We start from the raw sequence: 15,188 nt of genomic DNA, 5'->3' as shown, positions 1-15,188 counted from the left end.
TAATTATGTACTGATGATGATTTTGGCTTTGTATTCATGTACTGACGGCGGTTCTGGTGACATTCATGTACTGATCATGGCTCTGGTGCTCTAATTATGTACTGATGATGATTTTGGCTTTGTATTCATGTACTGGTGACGGTTCTGGTGATGTATATATATATATATATATATATCACCAGAATCATCATCACTAGATGTATACAGTACCAGAACAACCATCGCTACTTGAATATGTAACCACAACTGGAACACATAACCAGAACCATCAGTTTTGTGCAAGCTGTATTTGTCGCATGACGGACGCAAAAAAAAATCAGACGTATCCCTTTATTTATGATGGGGGTCTGTATATTTTACATTAGGGTATTTGCCAAATGCTGGACATCTTATTTGAAACCAAACATCCCTGATTTTCGTTACACTTTATAAGTTTCCATAACTATCCTTGGGTTAAACATTTAAAATATAAGACATCAGGGATGAATATCTCTATTTTTACCCTATATTATGCAAATGGCCCTCCATTAAGTCACACCCCTAAAGTACATTCTTTTTTTTACTTTTGTTAAAGGGAATCTGTCACCCCGGAAATTTGCGGGCTATGTAAATGCCCTGTGTCCGGTCCGATGGGTGGTGTTTCTTCTTCTTTTCTCCACCCCATGCGTGGCCGCTGTCTGCGATATTTTCTGGAATTAGAGTAGTGCTCCTCCAGATTTCGCGTGTGCACAAAGCAATCTTGCTTCACACATGCGCCATATGCTTTGCCCAACTGCGGGCAAAGCTGTAAATCATTACTGCGCATGCGCCGGTACACTATGTCCCGGAACACACCAAAATACTTCCGGGACATAGTGTATCGGCGCATGCACAGTAATAATTTTTGGCTTTGCCCCCAGCTGGGCAAAGCATACTGCGCATGCGTGAGGCAAAATTGCTTTGCGCATGCACAAAATCTGGAGTAGAACTACTCTAATTCCAGGAAAAATTGCGGACAGCGGCCATGGAAGGGGTGGAGAAAAGAAGAAGAAACATCGCCCATCGGACCGGACACAGGGCATTTACATAGCCCGCAAATTTCCGGTGACAGATTCCCTTTTAAAAAAAATGGGGAAAAAGGTAACAATTCTAGTGGAAGTTGTAATCAGAGTTTGCTACCTAACCCATTGGAGGGGAAGAGGGAATGTGCATTAGGGGTCCTGGTCCTTAGAATTCTTTCCAATACTTTGTATTGTCAACTCCATTGATTTCACAGTTATCTTACAGCTTCCAGGAAATGACGGTCAGCCGTGATTGTTGAGTGTTGTGACTCCTCTCAGATGACCCGCACTGAGAGACCTGTGGTTTGGATCTTGCTTCAATTTCTGGCTTCCAGTCTTGAGCTTATAAATACATTTCGATTATTATTTCCATATTTAGTGCATTAAAAGGTTTTTCTGTCACCAACTGGCAATAGCCCTTTCCATGCGGTGTTTTGAACACTAACTCCGTCATGTACCCCTGTTAGCACATTTGAATGTTATATAGCTTGTTTCCCGCTTAGGAGGACCCTCATCTATGAGTCTGAACACAGCAGTGAGGGTGGCAACCATTTTGGAGGAGCCATGAAAGTATTACATGGTGGCCGCTCACCTTAATAATCCCGAATTCTACATTCATTGTGTTGATGCGGCAGTCTTGGCTTATGTAAAAGTAGCTGTCTCTATTCCCTCAGCCCTTTTATAAAGGGGGAAGAACTATAAAAGGGGGTTATACGTAATCAGTAGATTATGACTTCTAAGTTTTATGGAAAAAGTTAAAAATGTGCCATATATGTGTAAACTTGGGTGAATATTGAGTGCACTGACACAACATCTAATGCCATCTTCCATGTGCGGATTGTGGTCTGGAATAACTCACTTGAATCTGTTAATTTCTTGACGAGTCTCGGTGGACAGTAACTCCTTGGGGATCCCGCGGTAATCAGAAGACGTTCACTCCTCCGACACAGCATTACACAGAGATATAATTACCTGATGGTGGGTACGGTGTGTGGAAGGCTCAGGTGGCGGATGATTTAATCATCAGATCGTCCCGCAGGAGAAGTTCAGCTACAAAAACATTGGAGTAATCTACAATTGAGATCTTAAGATCAGAAATGTCCTGTAGATTATTATTGGCATATATTTCAAATTGAGTCAAATCTATTAAAAATTGATTTATATGGGAAAAATATTTGAATCCTAGAAATCTCCTCCATATGTGATTGAGATTAATGAATGGATTCTAATCAAATCAAATTTGTTTAGAATTTTTAGGAATTCGATGAGACCGGTGAATTTGACATTCACCTAAAAAGACCGCCGTCATTTTACACATGGGTGGGCTTCCCCATAATGCCTTGCAGCTTTCAGATCACATGGCAAAGTGCTGCCAATGAGGATGGACTTCTATAGTCTGAGGCAGGGAATTCAGCAGATATTTTGTGGTGAATCTGGATAGTGAGAGGACGTCACAGCTCACAACTCAGCCATAGAAATGAGAGAAAAGCTATCAATATATATTAGACTAATGTTGGCTGAATCCACTAATAATGACAGGTTTGGCGACAGGCTAATGCGTATGAAGTCCTGGACAATTGATTGCCGGAGGATCGGGCATGTCTGATCCTTTTTCCTCCCAGACATAAGCCACTCTCCCATGAAGAACACAGGAGCATTCAGTCAAGCAAATATCTCTATGTATGGGAAAGAAGGCTGAGATGGAGGGACTCTCTGTTGTGCTATCCCACACTATCTGTATAGTATTTTCAGCATGTTCAGTACTTTAAAGCTACAGCCCACTAGCCCACCATACACATTAGATGGCTGCCAACTAAATGATAGTTTGGCTGACCATTCTGCTGTAAGCCATCTAATGTGTACGGTGGGCTAAAGCCATAAAATAACGATCCATAATATTACATGTAACAATGCATATTCTTCCTCAGCAATCATGTATCCAATTTGCTTGCTTATCACTTTTGCCTGCAATTAACCATTTGTTTCCTGATTGCCTATATTTCTGCCATTGACCATCTGTCTGCTGATTACATACATCTCTGCCATTAGCCATTTGTGTGCGGCAAGTCCTGAACTGACAATAAATCTATAGATCCTCCATACTCTTATCATGTTTATTCTGGTGTGACTTTCTCTGATTGTCTGCCTGTTGTCCATCTCTCTGTCCAGGTCCTCGTTGAGCTATACAATATCCGGCAAGTCTTGCCCCACTGTTCCATCATCTTTGGAATCAATGGAACAGAGAATCCCCCCTCACCAAGTCAACCGGTACCATCCGGGACCATAGAGAAGAGGGTGAGTGAGGTATCTGCAATAATAATTTAATATTTATTCACATTTTTTATTTGTGAGACCTGAAGACAACCGATAGACAAAACTTATACTGGAAAAAGTCAACTAAATATTGGTTCATGTCGCAACCCAGAGCCGATAACTTCTTACATGTTCCTACAACATATCTGAAGTTTTGTATTGCTGGAGAGTTTACACTGATTCTAATAATATAAATTGTAAAACAGGTAAATATAATTAGCTAAAAATAAAAATAGAATCTAAAAGTATAAATCAAAATATAAGAATAAGAATAAAATGTAAGCTTTGTAACACATTTCTAATTGTGCAGAATGGTTAGAGTAACATAGAAGTAAGAAGTCGTTAATGATCTTCCGGTACTCCGCTCCTGTACTCCCTGATGGATAATTACTAGTTGATATTACTTTAGTTGACGCCAAACATCAGTCTCTTGGGATTTATTTTGGAATAATAAGAAGAATCTGAACCATAACTCATTATTGTGCTAAACATACAATGAACACATAACGAACCGCTCAGCTTCAATTAGCCGATGTCCCTTCATTTAGAGAAGCGAAGGCTCCACAGACTTGTAATTACCTCAATTCACGGAAGAATCAAACAGGTGGAAGATTCTTATTGTTTTTTTCCTATTAGCGGGAGCTTAGTGAGTACTCGTATTATTTTTATGGATGGGACATTGGGATCATAGGTTTGAATCAATCCAAAGGCAACATCTTCATGGATCTTCATTTGGGCCAGATCACCCCATTAATAGTGTTTATTTTGGACATAGCTTTCATGGTACCTTGTTGAACTAAAGAATACTCTTAAAATTCTATATATACCATATATTATGTTTATGTGTGTTAGGGAACCATGTATATGGATGTGGGGCCCAGGAAGGTAATATCACCACAAGTAGAATTCCAGTGTGGCAAATGGATAGTCCTGGATCACCGAGGGTAGACATGTACAGGTCATGTACCGTTCTTGTGCATATAAGAAGTGTATTTTGATTCACTGTAAAAGTTCAGGTCTATTTAAGTCAGGTTTTCCAGCTGTTCATGGTCAGTTACATGGGGAATTTTATCCAGGTGGCAACTAAGCTGTAGGATATGGCCTGTAACGGTTAGCCTAAAGATGGGCACACTTGTAGGTATGAGGTGCCACCTTGAGAAAGTAGGTGAAGGAGTGGAGGTTTTCCATGGATGTACTAAATGAGGAATACCAGATACCTTTGAGGAGCATCCACAACTGTGAAATAGGGAGGCATGGCGAAATGGGGGAGCAGAAGGGAGTGTGTCCACTTGTGTGCCACAGAGGCTGAGGTGGAAGCGTGTCGTGCCAGTGAGATGGTAGAAGACCTCTGACCATGGAGTAAAAGACCTGGGGATACCAATTAAGTGACTCGCCCATGTTGTCCACACAAAAGTGGTCCCAAAGAGAGGAAGCCTCTTGTGGCTAAGAGGAATCACCTCTTCTAGTGAGCAGTGCGAGGAGTCTGATGAAGAGGTTGGCTGTGTATCAGCTTAAAGAAACCATTCCGGCTGAGGATGACTGAGCGCAGACCTGACCTGAGACGTTTGCTAAGTCTAAGGTTATGAAGGTCGTGGTAATACAACAAGAAAAATCCATGTTTAAAGCTGGCATAAAAAAACAGTTTTTTGAAGTGTTTTTGGGTGTTTTTTAAGTGTTTTAAGCAGTTTTTGCTGCAATCTATAGGTTTTTTTCTGCTCTAGCTGATTCAGTAGTCAAACAGACGGAGAGTTTTCAATCATAAACAACTCAGGAAAGGACATGTTGCTTTTTCGCACGAGGATTTCCTTTTGAAATCAATAGAGAGGATACGCAAAGAGTGTTTGACGTTGCTCTTCATGTGGATTTGGGAGTAGAATCTGTTCCAAAATTCACATAAGAAAAGCTCTGTGTGAAAATACCCTACACTTCCACCTGGAAGTAATAAGGTATATCTGAAAATCACAGGCGCAACCCAGTGGTAGCAAAGAACTTTGAGGAACTTTGCTGAAACTTTAAAGCAACAACATATATACAGGCTCTTTGCAGTCAAGGGATACATCGCAGTGGCCATTTGCCTGGGATTAAAAAATGCCATATTATGTCAGCTGCCATCCTTGCTAAGCGCCTCACCCTCACTTTCCGTGTGGTTGTTTCCTCCTTTCCTTATGGATGGGCACTGTTCTCTCTGTGTTCGATAGTTGCAGAGGTAATCTCCTTTTGTGTAACTTGGGGAAGTAGCCAAAGTATTAGTAGTTACACTTATAGTATGAATGATACAGTATTATATGTGACGGGAGTATTCTCCAGAGCAAGGAGGGACAACAGGCCTGGGAACGATCCAACAGATTTATTGACCAGAACACAGGAACAACACGAAGGTAATTTGCAGAGTCCCAAAATAAGTCCACAGGAAACTGATTCGGGGGCACCTCCCGACAATCCTTGTGCCAGATCACAAAACCATAGTCCTTTTAGAGTCCCAGAAATCCGCCATGATCACACTAAGGCCGAGGCTTCGTCAGACAGCCTCGCCCTTCTCTTTCAGCATCCAACTCACATCTGACTGAGTTGCACAGGGATCTAGTGTCTCTGCTCCTGGATCAGCCCATGTGTGTAGTGGAGGAGGGTTCCACTCCTCCTATGCAATGGTTTGGCCCACAGCAAGGCACCGCTGTGTCTAGGAGGATGTGCATTGTGAGTCCTCCCCCTGCTGAGGAGAACAATGGTGATTCCCCTAGCTGTGTTGACCCAAGCCTGAATTCAATTATGGTCTAGATACACAAGTCTTGTGGAAAGGAGACAGGTTACTTACATAATTACATTATAATCCCAGAGACACAGGCAATGGGGGAAGGAAACATATTCTTACAGGTACACACAAGACATTGCAAAGTATTGGGGAAAAATACATATCATGACATTATAAGTGTCACAATCCATTTTTGGATCTGTGGCAGATCCGGGCTCATATATAACCTTTTTTTTCTTTCAAGCCTCTGGCTTAATGTTAGTTTTTGCCCCTGGTGGCCACCGTTGTTACTACAACCTTAGTTGCGCTGCTAATGAGTTTTTGCTCCCGGTGGCCGCTGGGGTTACTACATGTTTAAATTAGCCAGCAGGTGTTACCACCCCCCTTCCTTCCTATAAAAGGTCGTCAGGTGCTCTGGATCACTGTTGGTGATATTGCTCATTTGGAAGCCAACCGTGTGGAGGAGAGAAGCCATCTGGAGCAGTGGTGTTTGCAGCAGATTTGGAGCGGTGGTTACACTGCTGGAAGCTGTGTTCTGGTGCCTCACTCTGCGGTCCAGGGCTTGACTGCAGAGAAAGCTAAGTTTTTTGTTTTTTCCCTGTTCGTTATTTTCCCTGGTGTTATATTAGTACAGCGGTGGGACCAGTGTCTGCACTAGCCAGTTCCCTAGTAAGGGATAGGTGCAGGGCTAGTGAGGGACTGAGGTATTCTGGTCAACGACAGGTTGAAAGAACCTGTATAGGAAACGTAAGGAGAGTTCAGGGACACAGCCGCAGGAGAGTGCAGGAGGTGTCCACTTCCCCGTTCCCTATTGTAGGGCCCACCGTTGCAATTGTGTTCCCGGTGTCCCCTTGTTTGTCTTGTTGTTTTAGTTACCGACCGATCGGCTGGTCGTGCCACACAGGGCAAGTCACTTTGTGACAATAAGTAATAGTACTTATACTATTAGTGCTACTCTGCTGTAGTGCGCAGCAGCTGCAGGCTTATGCTGAGGGACAGCAGATGGGGCTTGTTTAGTCTGTTCATAGTAGTAGCTGCAATTGTCTGGTCACAGTGGTGGTGTCATTACTAGCAATAATCAAAGTAATGCTGTATGCAATGTTAGGATAATATTCTCTTTTATTGGTAGTACTAAAGTTGTAGTATTATTACATATTATTGGTTGTAGATGTTTAAAATAGTGTATAGTATTATCTGTTATTACTAGTACTAAAGCTGTAACATTAATGTACAGTAGTATCTAATAACAGTAGCACTGTGGTTGTAACATTACTACCGGATATATTATATATAAATATTTCTTACAGCTCGTACTGTAGATGTAGTATTATATTATGGAGTAATTATCTATTATTGGTAGTAATGTAGTTGTATTTTCGCTATACAACTCTCAATTACAAAAAAAGTTGGGTGATTGTGTGACAAAACCAGAATTCAATCATTTGGAAACTTGTCGCCATTTTCTATTAATTTTGGACATTTTTCCATTTAATGTCCAAAAAAAGAACTAATTTAGAAATTAATGGCAGCAACAAATCTCAGACCAGTTGTGCCCAGGCTGTGTCCACCATACTGTGTAACCCGTCACCACCATTGTGCCCGTTCTGCGCCCACCATCATGCAACGTCCCCTCTTCTTTCCACAGTCTGTAAACTTCATGGAAGTGAGGAGACTATTGCTGGAGTTGTGGGAGAAGATCTTTTCCCCTTCTTGTCTGATGTCAGACGCTCGTCTCTCCTCAGTTCAGGGTCTTTTTTATTTTTTCACAATATGATTTTTTAATAATATTGTGAAAAAGGTTTTCTATTGTGGAATTTCTGCACCATAGGCGGCCAGTTCATCACCCAAACTCTTCCTCTGCTGACCCATGCTGCTGTGATGGAGGCAGGATGTGGTTTACCATTGTCTTAGTGGAATATACAATATCTTCCCTGAAATAGATGTTGTCTGGATGGAGCAGATGTTGTTCTATTGCTTCTATATAATGCTCAGCATCGATGGTGACTTTCATGTGTGAGCAAAGTGTCCATGCCATAGACACTAGTGCCCCCATACCATCAAACATACAGAACAGTGCACTGATAACAAGCTGAATGGTCAATCTTCTCGATAACAAGCTGGATGGTCCCTCTCCTATGAGTCCACAGGACACTGTATCTATGGTTTCCATATTGAAGTTCACATTTTGCTTCATCCGACCACAAAATAATTTTCCAATTTGCTTCAGTCCATTATAAATGAGCTTTGATCCAGAGAAGTCAGCAGTTTTTATAAATTCTGTTGCTATATGGCTTCATCTTTCCATGATCTTTCACGGAGAACTGTGTTCACGGACAATAATTTCTGGATTATTCCTGAGACCATTCAGTGATTTACATGATAGAATCATGCCTGTATTTAATGCGGTGACGCCTGAGGTCCACAGATCACGAACGTCAAATACTGACTATCGGCCTTGTTCCTTGTGCACATGGATTTCTCCAGAGTCTTTCAAGGATTTTATGTGTAGTGGATGGTGGATATTTAACGTCTTAGGCTGTGTGCACACGCTGCGGATTTTGCTGCGGTTTTTTCATCACCGAAAACCGCACGTATCGCTGGAAAACGCAAGTGCGGTTTTTAGTGCGGTTTTTGCATTTTTGGTGCGGTTTTCATGCGGTTTTTGAGTGCGGTTTTGACTGCGCTTTGCAAAGCAGACAACATACATAAAGTTATGGCAACTTGAATGAGGAAAAAAAAAAGAAGGTGATGTCATTTCCTTGGCCACCATTCTCCATTTTGCTAGCCAAAAGCAAGTATCAGCACAAACATCCAGCATTCAAGTGCCCAGTATAGTGCCCTGACGGCCGAGAACCAGATCACACAGCGGTGCCTGCTCCGCAGGCCATATCGAATCCTTTTGATGTGGTTTATGCTGCAAAACATTAATCGCCACAGAGAGGAGGTAAGGCCGGTTTCACCTTACGTTTTATTGTGCAGCACATCATGCGCTATAGGTCGCATCTGCAATGCTTCCCTATCGTTACCATGGCGGCCGCAGGGTGTAGTGCTTGCATGCGTTAATCATCAGTTGCAATGCATTGGCGTACTATTGGCGTAGTACGCTGACAATCGCAGCATGCTGTCATTGGCACGGAGCGTAAGATACGGAGGAGAAATATACGGCTGGTGCGAGGGACCCCATAGAGAATCATTGGTCCGTGTCTAATGCGTGTTTTAAGCGCCTCTCACCCGTCCGTATTCCTCGCCAGGGTGGCTTAAGGTTTTTTACAAAATTGCTTCCGAACCACTCCTATGGTAGTGGCTAAATATTCAGCATCTCAATTTTTTTCATAATGGTGGCAAGAATTGTGCCATAGGAGTGGAAACCATCCTTTTAATTTACTGCTTTATGTGCGGATGGTACCCATGGTCTGGAGTAGTGGTTACTGTGTTCCAGACCAGGATAAATTAATCTGGTAACCAATATATATAAAAAAAAAAACCACAGTGATATACTCATCCTCCGTCGGACTATGTGGTCCTTTGAGCCGCTCACCACGCTCACGGCATCTTCCGTTCAGTTGCCGTTTTGTCTAGTGGGGGACTTTGTGTTTATTTTTTTGGGAACATGCTGTCTTTAGGACAGATGCAGAATAGGCAGCGGTGCGAGTTTCTTTAAGTTGTGCTGAAGTTTGGCCAGCTAATATGCTAGGTGTGCACATTGCCTCTTTGTTTTTTCTTAACATTTATTTGTATTTTAGTTGCAGGAGCGACGAAGGAGGAAGAGGAACAGACGGATGTGGGTGCACCCGCCTGTAGCTGAGCGACAGGAGAAGGGGCATCTTTATGTCCTTTACCAAGATTTGAGGCGGTAAGTTCAAAATATCTTTAATCCGTCTCTTCAAATATTATCATTATGAATTTAAAATGTTGGTCATGATATCATTTCAGCTATCCGGACAAATTCATCTTGTTTTGTCGGCTGTCCATCCCGGCATTCGACCGATTGTTACATATATTGGCACCACATCTGACCTTTGCGGACACCATAATGAGGAAGGCCATCACTGCTGAGGAAAGGCTGCTCATCACCTTGCGGTAAGTATATATTTTTTGGTTTGTATGTGATTGAGGCTCTTTCACACGTCACTCACACATAGATGGACATGGATATCTTTTTAACATTTTTTCATGTAGTCTCTTAAATGGGAATATGTTAAACATGTTTAATTACTTGTTTTGCTAACGTTTCTAATATTGTTTTTCTTTTTCTTTGCAGGTTTTTGGCCACAGGAGAGCGCTATACATCCCTACACCTCCAATTTAGAGTTGGTAAATCCACCATCTCTCAAATTGTGAGGTGCACATGTAACGTGATCTGGCAGAAGTTGCAGCCCATGGTGATGCCTTCCCCAACCGAGGAGACTTGGCTGCAGGTCGCAGCAGGCTTTCAGTCTGTGGCCAATTTCCCAAACTGCATAGGTGCAGTTGATGGTAAACATGTAAGGGTTCCACAGCCACAACGATCAGGATCACACTTCTTTAATTATAAGAAGTATTTTTCGGTGGTCCTGATGGCGGTGGCTGATGCACATTACAAATTTGTTGCCATTGACGTTGGTGCCTATGGCAGTACTGGGGATTCTCGGGTGTTGCGATCATCACAGATTGGTCAGCAAATTCTTCAAGATGGCGGAACGCTCCCAGCCCCAAGACCTTTGCCGGGTTCCACAGATCCAGTGCCCTTTGTGATGGTATCGGATGAGGCGTTTTCCTTAACGACAACCCTGCTGCGCCCATACCCACGAAGGGGACTGGATGACAGGCGGAGGATTTTTAATTATCGGCTGAGTCGTGCACGCAGATATGTGGAATGCACCTTCGGGATCATGACTGGTCAGTGGAGGGTCTTTCACACTGCCATCCAGTTGGATACAGACACCGTTGATGCTGTGATTAAGGCCTGCTGTGTACTCCATAACTATGCTCGGGAGTACAGCTCAGAGGTAGATTTGGAGTACCAGCAGCCACAATGTAATCAGCTGCGCAACGTGTGTCTGGGAAGACCATCCAACTCTGGTGTGCATGTGAGAGAAACCTTTACTGACTATTTTATGAGTCCCGAAGGTGCCGTGCATTGGCAATACTCCTGTGCTGGTGTTGGGCAGCCTGACCAGCACTGAAAGATGGAAGAACAGAGCGTCACAAAAGAAAGGACCACTCAAGTTGTAATGAAAAACTTTTTCAAAATTTTTTTTAAAAAATTAGATTGTATTAATCACTAAAAACAATTCTGATTCTGTATTGACGGTGTGTGTTTCATTTATTTCACCTCATTTTCCTTCTTCAAAGCCTACACACAGTACATTGGCTGGAAATCCTACAGTTTCTGCAGCATCAACCACCTTTTTGACCCTCCCGCCCATAGTCCTTTGATTCTCGACACATGACAGGCAGAGATCACTGCATTTACATTAATCTGTCCCAAAAAAAACAAACAAATTGTAAATACAATATTTTTTATTTAGAAAACAATATATAAATTCAAGGACATTGTTGGCATCGAAAAACTAGAAATACAGCCAAATATTATTACATTTGAACAACTCCAAAACGGACCTTTTTAAACAACACAAATTTTTGGGGGAATATTGTGTTGAAGCGGGCAAGGTGTTCGAAACAGACAACATGTCTAATTATTGTAACAAATATTTTGTGCACCATTGACGGTAACAATTAGGGGAGATAATGGTACTCAGGGGTATACGGATAGTTGGCCTGGGAGCTGCCTGAGTCAGAAAAGTAATTGGTGTTATTTGTTGGCCTATACTCCGTTGGCCGCTGCTGTTGGGTGGGTGGTGTTGGTCGGAACAGGTTAAAAACGCCCATTAAAATATTAGTGTATGATGCTATGGGAGCAGGGTCCTGTAAAGCAGTGATTGACATCTGCACCATTGTCATTAATATAGACTGCCTCTCCGGTGTCAAGCTTCGAATTTTATTGGCAATTGTCATGCCGAAGAAATCAAACTCATCCTCGCTTGTGGTCTTTTTAATCAAATCTAGTGTATCCGAGGATGCCTTTAAGGTGGTGTCAATGTGTTTTTTTTTGGTTCTTTTCTTGCTCGGCTCTCCAGACACCGGAAAGGCAGTGGCTACACATGCTTCTGAGGAACCCAATGGTTCATCAGCTGCAGAAACAGATGTTCCTGCAGCTGATGAAGATGGGGCTACATCAGAAGGTGTGTTGCGACATGGTGCCGAGATGTCACCTGCCTCACAAGACCCTGCTCCATCTTCTGATTCATTGACGTTTTCAATTATGTTCCCTTGAGTGCTGTTGAGAGAAAAAAGAAAAACATGAGGATTAAAAATTACATATTTTATTCGGACAAACTGTTTGGCCAACTCCAAAAAAATTTCATGACAACTGCGGTGCCCCATTTTACATTGCATGATTATAACGCATGTTTGTATTTTACTCATTTGGAATCAGTGCGTGCTATATATACACAGTGCAAATTATCTTTGCTGTCAATCAGCGCCAACAAATGGCAGCGAAACATGCAGTATTGTTAGAAGCTGCGGCACATGTCAGAATTTATTGGAGCTTCACAAGCACTTTATAACGCATAGTGAAGATGTCCAATAGAGACCAAAAGTTCTTAGACATCTTTTCATTCAAAGACTTTTATGTATTTTCATTATAATGAAAATTGTAGAATCAGTACGAAGGGCTAAAAAGTATACAATGACAAAGGTGAACGGATGGACTTGCAATGCTTGTTTAACACCGTGTAGCATGGAGGAGGAGGTGTGATGCTGTGGGGGTGCTTTGCTGGTGAAACTGTTGTGGATTTAGAAATGTATGGCATTGTGAACCAGCATGGCTACCACGGAATCTTTAGGCGGCATGCTCTTACATCCGGTTTGCTGTTCGTTGGGACATAATTTGTGTAGTCAACAGGACAATGACCAGAAACACACCTCCAGCCTGTGTAAGGGCTATTTGACCAAGAAGTACACTGATGGGGTGCTACGCCAGATGACCTGGCCTCCACAGTTACCAGACCTGAACCCAAACAAGATGGTGTGGGTTGAGGTGGGCCCGCAGAGTGAAGTCAAACAAGTGCTAAGCATCTTTGTAAACTCCTTCAAGACAGGTGGAAGACAATTTCCAAGGAGTAACTGGAAGCATCAGTGTGCTAAGCATTTCAGAAAATTAAAAAGATGTCAAATTTCTATATCCGAGAAGTAATGGAAATAAAGAAAACTGTTTGAATGCGGTATTTTTTTTTGGCGTAAACTTACCTTCGCAATGTCCGGCTGGTGATGAGAAATTGAAGTTCTTGGAAGTACGGAAATGTTCTGCTGGTTGGGGATGCGCCACTTTTTTGACAGCTGGCAATGAATTAATTAAACCTGTCCCGAACCGAACGCCAACGTTGTTTGACATCACTGTCTACAAAAGAAAGACAACAAGATTTTTACCACCTTTTTTGCTTTAATAACAAGTGATAACAAAAATAATCCTGAAAAAGTTAGTTACCAATTTGTGACTGTGTGGCTTTTGGAAAGGAGTGCCAGTCAGGGTACAGATCACTTAAAATTTTGCTCCAGCAACGATCCCTGTTGCCACGATCTTTGTACAGCCTGTCTGCCGGGTCCCAAAGGGCTGGGTAATCACGCACCTACACACAAATAGAAAATGGAATTAGGAACTATATCAGTTACACTAATAAAAATCTAAAAAACAAAAATTTACATATAAGCCCTAAAAACTAATTTAGGTAGTGAGCACTGATATTGTATAGCTACTAAAAGTAGCCATACGTTAGCGGCTTCATATTTTTCGAATGTGAGTGAGGGGATAATACTCATTGCCTTTTCATAGGCTAATAATATCAACCCGCAGTTGTCTGCGTTTCCTTTCTGAGTGCAAACTTGTATGTAGATGCAACGTCCACCCTATATTTTGGTGCCAGAAATGCAAAGCAGACAACTATGGGATGGTAAATGGAGGCTGGGTTGGGGTTCATAAACATGGCCTGTTTTGAGGCTCTGATTGGCCACAGTTGTATGCGTTTCTTTTCTGGCTGTAAAATTCCTGGGAGGCCTAAAATAATTTTGACGTGGGGTCCCCCTATATTTTTGGCTCAGAAAGGCAAAGCAGACAGCTGTGGCCTAGGCCCCGTCACACTAAGCGACTTACCAGCGATCCCGACACCGATATCAAGGTGTCAGGATCACTAGTAAGTCGCTATGTGCTCGCTGGTGAGTTGTTACACAGACAGCTCCACCAGCGATCAGCACAGCAATGCCGAGCGGACGGCATCGCTGGCCACCCGTTAAAAATTGTATTAAAATACAAAATCTTTTTATTCTAACCTTCCGATGTCCCGCGCAGTCTTCCGGCCTCTCTTGACGCTACGGTACCAGTGATCCTTTGCGAGAATGATCGCGAGAATGTCACGGTCTCACGGCAACGACGTCTCGCGCTCATTCGTGCAAAGGATCACTGTGACCGGAGCGTGGAGAGAGGCCGGAAGACTGCGCGGGACATCGGAAGGTGAGAATCACAATATTTTTTCGGGTTTTATTTTTTTTTTAAACCTGATCGCTGGTCTCCCGCCTGTCACACGCAGCGATGCGTGCTGGCCAGTGGGAGACCATCGACCAAAGAAATGTCCATAGATTTCCCAGAGCGATCAGCGATACCGGCAGGGGTGCCGCTCGCTGATCGCTCTCACACACAGCGATTTCGCTGGTGAGATCGCTGTTACGTCACAAAAGTTGTGACTCTGCAGCGATCTTGCAAACGAGATCGTGGCCTCTCAAGGCAGGGAACAGGGTATTTGTGGGAAGCTTATCTTGCTATTTTAAAAAATTTCCAAAAACTAAACTTAATACGTGCTGTTCCCCCTATTTTTTTGGCCCACAAAGCCTATGCAGACAGCTGCAGGCTGATTACCAGGTGTTAAATATCTTGCCGCAGCTGTCTGCGTAGCCATTCAGGCTTTAAAAAAAGAGGGGGACCCCCCTAAAAAAAAAATGACGTAGGGGTCCCCCATATTTTAGGGCCAGAAAGACTAAGCAGACAGCTG

The 15,188-nt window shown here is 42.7% G+C and overlaps 1 long non-coding RNA gene across 1 annotated transcript; it reads right to left on the bottom strand.

The window, feature by feature from the left end:
• Window positions 1–11,735: 11,735 nt before the first annotated feature.
• On the bottom strand, window positions 11,736–14,221 carry LOC141076512 (uncharacterized). The gene is made up of 3 exons (XR_012227510.1): window positions 13,634–14,221; window positions 13,396–13,546; window positions 11,736–12,421 (listed from the first exon to the last, which is right to left on the bottom strand). It is a non-coding gene; the product is annotated as an uncharacterized lncRNA (long non-coding RNA).
• Between the last annotated feature and the right edge of the window lie 967 nt (window positions 14,222–15,188).

This window comes from Dendrobates tinctorius, unplaced genomic scaffold (assembly GCF_039654945.1).
Source record: "Dendrobates tinctorius isolate UK_male_01 unplaced genomic scaffold, ASM3965494v1 ptg000421c, whole genome shotgun sequence".
In the NCBI taxonomy this organism is placed as follows: domain Eukaryota; kingdom Metazoa; phylum Chordata; class Amphibia; order Anura; family Dendrobatidae; genus Dendrobates; species Dendrobates tinctorius.
Note: the sequence above shows the minus strand (reverse complement) of the source record. Positions and strands in the feature narration are given on the sequence as shown.